Source organism: Cupressus sempervirens, chromosome 11 (assembly GCF_028749045.1).
Source record: "Cupressus sempervirens isolate cs-2001-9-10 chromosome 11, ASM2874904v1, whole genome shotgun sequence".
Lineage (NCBI taxonomy): Eukaryota > Viridiplantae > Streptophyta > Pinopsida > Cupressales > Cupressaceae > Cupressus > Cupressus sempervirens.
The window spans coordinates 159,942,284-159,950,816 of record NC_143128.1 but is presented as its reverse complement, the minus strand read 5'-3'; the positions used below and the strand labels follow the sequence as shown (position 1 = coordinate 159,950,816).

General features: G+C 33.9%; 1 pseudogene; it reads left to right on the top strand.

Annotated features, from left to right (window-relative positions):
• Positions 1-705: 705 nt before the first annotated feature.
• The window catches only part of LOC149528684 (aquaporin NIP1-4-like), a 57,453-nt pseudogene continuing 49,625 nt past the window's right edge, over positions 706-8,533 (top strand).

The window sequence follows — 8,533 nt, the reverse complement described above, 5'->3', positions numbered from 1 at the left end:
CCATCCCTGTGCACTTACTTCATAAAGTGGGGATTTAGTCCGTTCGACCTTGGTGGTATGATTGGAAGTGGTTCCCTGCCACTCCATTTACCAATTAGAAGCCCAATATGGGATATAGATGGCTTTCGCCACACCTTTCGATGGTGGACACACTTAATCAATGGTGGCATTTGCATTCTTCACTTTCTCAATGGAGAAATCAGTTCGACACCATTTAAAGTACCATTACAGAACCTAAGATTGCTCACTTTGCTTGGTGCCTTGCTTTCCAAGGTCTTCCCCTGGGGCCTCAGCTCAAGCACATTGGGGTTCTTGATCCCAGATGCCCCTTCTATGGCCAACCAGAGTCCTTTTTGCATATTTTTTGGTTTTGCAAATGTGCTCAGAATTATTGGCACTGGATCCATGATTTTTTAAAGCCTTTTAGGCCCAAACCTTTTTCATGGCACATGATCCTGTTGGGTGATTCCCCCAAATTTCCTCGAAAGTTTTTCCAGATTTGGCATACTTTCAGGATGGAAATTTTGTTTTCTCTATGGAAAGATAGGAATGTAGTTCTATTCACTCACATTTTTTTGGATGTTAACATTGCAATGTACACTAAGGCATGCATTTGTAACAATGTCATTATGTAGATATAGGTGCAAGCTAATAAAGTTTCCCTAGAGGTTGCCCACTTACAGGAATTGTTAAACCACTGGGGCAATGCTCCTTGTAACATTTCCAAAGTGCCTTCGGATGCCTCGGTTGATGCCTCCTCATCCCGCAGTCACCATTCCAGATGCCAATCCTCTGGTTGCCATTCACACATGCCGCGCTCCTAGGGTCCCCACCACCGCTCTCCCAATGGTGGTCATGGCGGTTGGAGGCACTGCTCCACTTCCCCACCACGTGGTGGTTCTGGCTGGTCCCCGGCTCCCCCCCTTGGGTGTGCTTCTGGCTGGTCTCCAGCTCCTCCCCCTAGACATGCACACTCTAGCAAGTTTCCCTGGCTAGCCTTGGAAATTTCTCCTTTGCGGCCAGACAAGAAGGATGCGGAGACTGCAACTACCCTAGATCCTACGGATGCTGCTGACAGCTGGACTATTCCTAGTCCACCTCACAATCCCACTGATGTGTGGGGATTTCTTGACAAAGATGATCCTCCTCCCTCTTTTGGTACTGCCTTGGCAGCATGAGGTTGTTTTAAATGTTTTTTTTTGATGAATAGTTTATAATTGCTAGCTATAGCCATGTTGTTTACTTCGACTTCGGCCGATTGAACTCATTCGCGGGGTGATCTTGTATCACCCAGCCCTTTTTTGTGAATTGTAATCTTAGTAAATTTTATTAATTGAAAAGGACTATTCGTCAAAAAAAAAATTGATTTGGAATAAAAATATGTATTTAAATTTCATCTATTTGGATGGAATAAAAAAGGCTTACTTTTGGAGTAAAATTGGCATCCATATTCTTATTCTTAATTTCTATTGGATGTATTGGATGCATCTGACAAGAGAATTGAAAATTTTAAAAATTTATCAACTCCACTCTAATTCTAATTCCAACAAAATAGGCCCTTACAAAATTCAATTCTTAATATAAAAATATTCTTTTATAATTTAAACTAGGTTCTAAAGATTAAATGATTATAATTTTTTAAGTAATTGATAGCAATTCAAAAAGACAACTCCAAAGTACAAAAAGCTTAAGACTGATTATATTATTAAATGACTGTATTACTTTCTTACAATATAGCTAATTTAATAGAGTTTATATTGGAAATATCTAAACATAACATAGAATGATTGCAAAGTATAAGATTGTTTGGACGATACTATGTTGTTTATATTACTCATAACCTGAGAAAACATACCATTCTTTTATGGCGTATGATGCAATTTTGATGGTTAGATATTAAACAAGATGTGTTGAACTTGTTTCAAGCATGGCTCAAATTAACTGCCTCAATAATTAAATTTTTGAGATGAATTGGTGCACAAAAAAACATGTCCCATATGAATGAACAAACAAAATGAATTCAAATATTACTTCTATTTTGAACAAGTATCATAATATAGAACGAGTATCATAATATAGTATACATTGGATTTTGCCAATTTTATCAAAACAAATAAGTTAAATACTTATATTTTTTCTAAAAACATATAATCTCAAAATAAGTATTGAAAGAAACTTTTTGTTTCCAACTTTATAAAAATACACCAAATTTATCCTATAGAAACCAAAATCAGATGAAATGCATATTTTATTTGTAAACACAACAATGCCAATATTTTAGATAATATTTTACTTATTGTCAAAGTAAAATTTTAATGAATTAATTCGAATTTCTATTCACTTAAAAAATTAGAAATCTACTCAACAATTAGAAATATACATTGTTTAATGAAAATAGAATCACGACGAGAGACCTCCCTTCTCAAGAAAAGCTCTCTCAAATGAATGTTTATAAATTATGATCTCCCAAAACTATACAATTTTAGCAATCCCTACTAAAGACATTTACAAACAATTTTAGATAGTGTAGATCATAATTTTTTTTATTCGATCTGTTGAATGGATTTTTAATTTCTAATATTGAACTCTTATTCATAGTAATCAAAACCTTTATATCACTGCAAAGGTTTATTAAATGTAACATGCAAGCTCATGATAAATGTTTTCTCATTAGTATCTCCAACTAGGGCGGCGGCCCTAGCTCGGTTGGCTAAATCTTCCCTATTGTAGGGGGTTGGTCACGGGTTCTAGTCTCCCCCATCCCCGTGGTACCGGTGGGCGTGTCATGTTAGCGCTACCGGTCACGTTAAAAAGTTTACCCAACACACTGTAGTTTATAGGGGGGGTCATGTTGCACCTGATTCTTGCAGTCTAATAAAAAAAAAAACCTTTATTAGAAATGCCACCACAATTGTAGCAGTTCTATTCAACCCAATATCCGCAACAACACTCAACTTATACAATCAAGTTGTTAGTTATGTTGATGAATTGGTGAAATATTTTTCTTGCATGTAACTAGTATACAATATGTCAAATCAAAATCTTTCAAAATAGTTCAAAGATGATGTATTTACAAGTTTGTCAATGATTGATACATGACAAAGGATATAAGACACATCGATTTGTTTGAGTAAATTAAGAATTAAAGAAATTCTCAATTGAAAATGTTATTTTATTACTTTATAAAATAATTATGTCTATTAAGGATTAGGAAGAATAATTTTATTTATTTATTTTATGAATATTCTCTTTCTATTAATAAATTAATATAATAGTTACAAATTCACAAAAAGGGGCTTAGGGATATAAGATCACCCTATGAGAGTTCACATGGTTGAAGTCAAAATCAATAACTATTTATAAAGAAAAACATGTAAGCAACTGCCTTGAGCTACTAGAGTAGTGCCGACTATGGTAGGTGGTTCATCACGATCAGTAAAACGACTAGGAATAGTCCAGCCATCAACAATGTCGTCACCAGCAAACATTTTCAATAATTAAATAGTTAACATTGAGCATTCCTTAAGCTACCAAGTGATTGCGTAGTTTATTAGTGTTTATCAAGCTTACAATGTTCACCGAACAGGTAGTGGTCACTAAGCTTCATAGTATCTACTGAGTCATCAGTTTGTGTGATGAGAAGCTAGTTTCTATCAAGTGATGGATGTGTAGTGTTTACCAAGTGATAGCAAGGTAAACAAAGGATTCAATATCTACCAAGTGATACTATATCTACTAAGCCTCCAATGGTTACCAAGTTCTAAGATGCGTTATGTGATTAGTACGTACCAAGCTTCTACTTCTACCAAGTTCATGATGATGCCAAGTAATGCAGTGTATGCTGAATATCAGAAGATCACCAAGTTAGCTTGAAGTACCCGAGCTTTCTACTATTTGGCCAACTAAGTAATGTTTTGTTTACTTGCATTTTAGCTGACCTTGTAATTGTAAATATTGGAATGGTATATATGTAATGTATTGTATCATTTCCAATGTAAGGATGAGAATATCAAGCAATAGACATGTAATGTTTTGAGAAGAGTGAATGAGAATCAACAAAAAAGAAGAGTATACAACAAGGTCATTAAGGAGTAGAAAATACATATCAATCACAAGAGGAGATCTATACTTCAAAGATTTATTCAGCAATCATGTTGTAAGTCAGATCTACTATTTCATCCTGACAGGTGAATCAGTGTTCTAAATCCTTTAACAAGGTAGGCTTAACAGTCTTTGTATAAATCTCCTAACAGAGTGCATACTTCACTGTATGTTTGTAAAACCTCTAACAAGGTGGATCTAGCAGTCCAAAATGCTCTTAATAGGGAAAATCATCAGAAGTGGTCAATGTAAGCCCTAACAGGCCAACTTTATACTATAGCAGTGAAGTTTTTTCATAATCATCCCCACCCTAATTTTACTTTCTATTTGGAAGGTTTCTTGGACACCAAAATAATGTGTTCATGTGTTATGAATGTTTATTCTTTTGTGCATATAGTAGATTAGATGAATGAATGGAAAATAATTTAAAGTTTTTAAGGTTACTAATTCACCCCTCCCCTCTTAGTAACCTAGCTAGTCTTGATTATTTCCAACACATACCTAGGAGCCCAAAGAAAGTCACAGAAAAAGGACTCAGTCTTAAGATATGAGACTTTGGAAGGAACCCAACAAGAAGAGTTATACACATGAGTAGCCACTAGCACCTTAGAGAAAACCTATAATTTCCTTGCAAGAGAAAGGGGTTTAATAATCTAGTAATCAAGGTTTTTTATCTATTTTCATGAGCACAACATTCCATAGTTCTACCAAAGAAGTGTAAAAGGAAAATGGGATGTGTAGAAAATAGAATATTTTCCTGTGCATAACACATTTGCACTTGAACTGAACAAGCCAACGGGCACCCAAAGGAAAGATTTCCCATAAAAAAATGTGTTGCGCCATTAAATTGTCCATGTATTTCAAGGCATTAGTGAAATTTTCCTCATCCTCCAAGAGAGTGAGAAAAGAATAATAATCAAAGTGATCATTGATATGTTGAGAAGAAGACTTAGGAAAGGAAATGCCACAAACCAAACTAGCAAAAAAAAAGTCAGCTAGTAAGGAATCAAACCGTTCAACAACAAGAATATACAAAGTTGGAGCTAGAGGGAAACCCTACCAAACGGATTAAAAGAGCCCAAAGGGTTTAGATTGAGAGTTTTTAATAGTAATACAAGCACTAGCATCACAAAAAATCATGTCCATGGACTAAAAAATGTTAGGGCCAAAACCCAAAGCCATCAGCATAGCCAAAATGAAGGGCCATCCAATAACATCAAAAGCTTTTGCAAAAACAATTTTTAAATTTTTTTAAAAATAGAGTCTATAGATTTGACATGCGATCCCACTCGGTGTCTTTGCAAACATCAATGATATTGTCAAGAATAAACCTAGATTTGATAAAACTAGTTTTTTCTCGACACACAATTAAGGGTAGAAGAAGAGGAGTCTTGGGAGATAAGGCCTTAACAATGATCTTGTATGAAACATTAAGCAAGGTGATGGGCCACTAGTTGCAAATATCTTTAAGGTCACTATCTTTAGGTATCAATTTAATTTTTCTTTTATTAGTGATGGCTCCTAGACTCTTAATGTGGTAGGCTTCAAGATAGACTTTGTGCAGGTCTTGACCAATAGACTCCCAAAGGTGTTTGTAAAATTCATAGGGGAACTCATCACAAATAGGGGACTTTTCATATATCATAGAAAAGATAACCTCTTTGAGGTCCCTTATGGTGATAAGTTGTTCACAAAAAGCCCAATTCTCAACTTCTAGGTGGTTTGGAGTAACAAAAATACACTTTTAGAGAGCTTCTTCTCAAGTAACTAAATTTCCTTCCGAAGCAAAAACATTTTCATAATGATATAAAAAATATTGTAGGATGTCAAGGATATTGGAAAGAATACCATTTCCCTATTTAATATTTTTAATCACAAAGTTGGTATGATGGGCTCTGAGAGCCTGAAAGAATTATTTAGAAGCTTAATCACCAACCTCTAACCAATGGATGAGACCTTTGATTTAGGCACCTTGAGCAACATAGTTATCAACAAGTTATTTCTCATAGTGAAGCTTGGCAAGGTGGACTTGCAAATTAGAATCAAATGAGTTAAGAGTAAGAGCTTTAGAAGGCTTCCTGAGAGCCTTGGTATTGGCTTCATAAGATCTTTTTCTAAAAATATCCAATCTCCACCCATAGATACAAATAGACCTATTGATTTTGGTAACAACACCATTCCACAATCGAATCCAACCTATTTGATAATGCGGATGTGCCTCCAAATTAATAGACATGTAGGATGTCAGCAATAGTGGAAGCATGTGTTAGCAATGATGTGTTGAGGAAAAATTATGTTCTAACAGATCCCTAGACAATAGTTTGGCAAGGAATGGTAAAGTAAATGGGATAGTATTTTGATAACATCACATCTGACAAAGGAATCATAGATAACTCTTGATCTTGAAAAAAGGAGAAAAAATATTGTGTAGTAATCACTATATGATCAAGATGTTTTAATATAAAGTTTGAGCTAGCACCAAAATTAGACCAAGTGAGCCATACCCCACTCTACTAGCATCATCTAGTATTAGGACAAAAAAGGCCCATTTTATTATGCATGTAGTACCATGCTTCCCTTTCCCTAGTTGTTAAATGAAAAAGAAAATACCTTCCTTGTTAGAAGCCAACTCTACCATATTAAAATTACTACACATAACTCAAGTAGCTAGAGGTGAGTTGTCAACCATCTAGCACCAAAGTTGAGATCTTTCCACAACATCATTGCAAGTATAAACATTAACTATATGGGTATGTGCATGATCATGATGTGTCAAAAAGTGGTAATCTGGAAAATATATAGTTCTAAAATGCCTCAAACTGTTTCATAATTTATTCAAATTTTTTTCCCACGCATCCTGATGCTAAATGAAAAAAATTAATACCTTTATAAGACCTACTATATCTTTTGATACCAACCCTATATGGTCAACTTTAAAAACATCCTGAAAATGTGTTTTTTGGCCTATTCTTGTGTGTTTTACACTTCAAACATGTAGCTAACAACTTTTTTTGATACCAAAAATTGATGAAATAAAAAAGGTTTCTTAATAATGTTCTTATCATTCTAGAAATGTAAGGTTTGTTAAATTATGAGTTTATTAAGTAACTATTACTTATTTTCTTATGGAGTTATGTATAAAGTGTTGATTGACACACTTCTTGAAAAACAACTATAGCTTTCAAATGGTACAATATTTTTGAAATCCAAAAGATGAATCACAATCTATACTTCTTCTATTATAACTAAAAATATAAAAAAATATTTTTTTGTAGAGTTTTGAATTAGTTAAGCTGGTCAGACACAAGAGCTTTTTTATTCCAAAAATAGTGTAAGTAGAAAATGAATAATTAACTATTGACATAGAGTAAAAATACCCAGAAATATATTTCACATCTAGCCATGAGTTTAATTCTTATATCTAGAATAATAATAAAAAAAATTATCATTTGATTTTGATTAAGGTGGTTAGACATACATCTACTTCTTATTTTTGTCTTGAAATATTTGTACTATTGCATTAAAATTAAAAATTTTGACCAATGGTTTTTTTATTCTTATAAGGCCTAGTAGTATCAAAAGTAAATTCAATTTCCTAGAGATTCTTTTCTCTCAACTTTTTGATATAAACTATATAACAAGTAGAAAATTGTACATCAAGTTGTGATAACCCTGATTTATTGATTTTTTATTTCCTCTTAATAGCATAGTTTGGTTGACCATTATCCTCCACATACCCATACAAAAGGAATGATTATTGATAGAAAAAATATCTAAATAATTCAGTGCATGGCATAAGAACCATGCAAAATAATAATAGAATGAAGATGAGGTGACAAGAGAGTAACTACACCACCTCTACTAGTTTTATCTTCAAAAGAAAACATAATATCATTTGGCCAAATGATGCAAGATGCAGAAGAATGCATGAAACAATAGATTTTAACTTCTTGCATACAAAGGAAATCTAGATTACCAAGTCCATGATGGGTTTCCTAGACATAAAACTTTATGGAGAAGTCTATAAGACCTTGCACATTATGTGATAAAAAATTCATGAAATCTCTTCCATATCTTCTTTTTCCTTGAGGGAGGAGTAGCTATTTTACATGAAATTATAAATTGGGTCGAAATTAGAGGGAAACCCTCTAGGAGTGATAACTTGTTGCTTCTCATTTAGTTTTTCAACATCTCTAGGAGGACTATAAAAATGACACAAATTTTGAGTCTCAATAGAGGACACATCAAGAACAGTGTGAACCACTATAGGAATGGTAGCCATCTCAACCACCTTGATCCCCTATGAAATAATAGGAATTAACTCTAGTGAAATTAGCATTGACCCTGTAATGCCTGAGGTTTGCACTCCATTATGCATAGGAGGAATAGAAGCTAAAGAAACATTCAATTGTTTGGGGGCTAAGGATGCCTT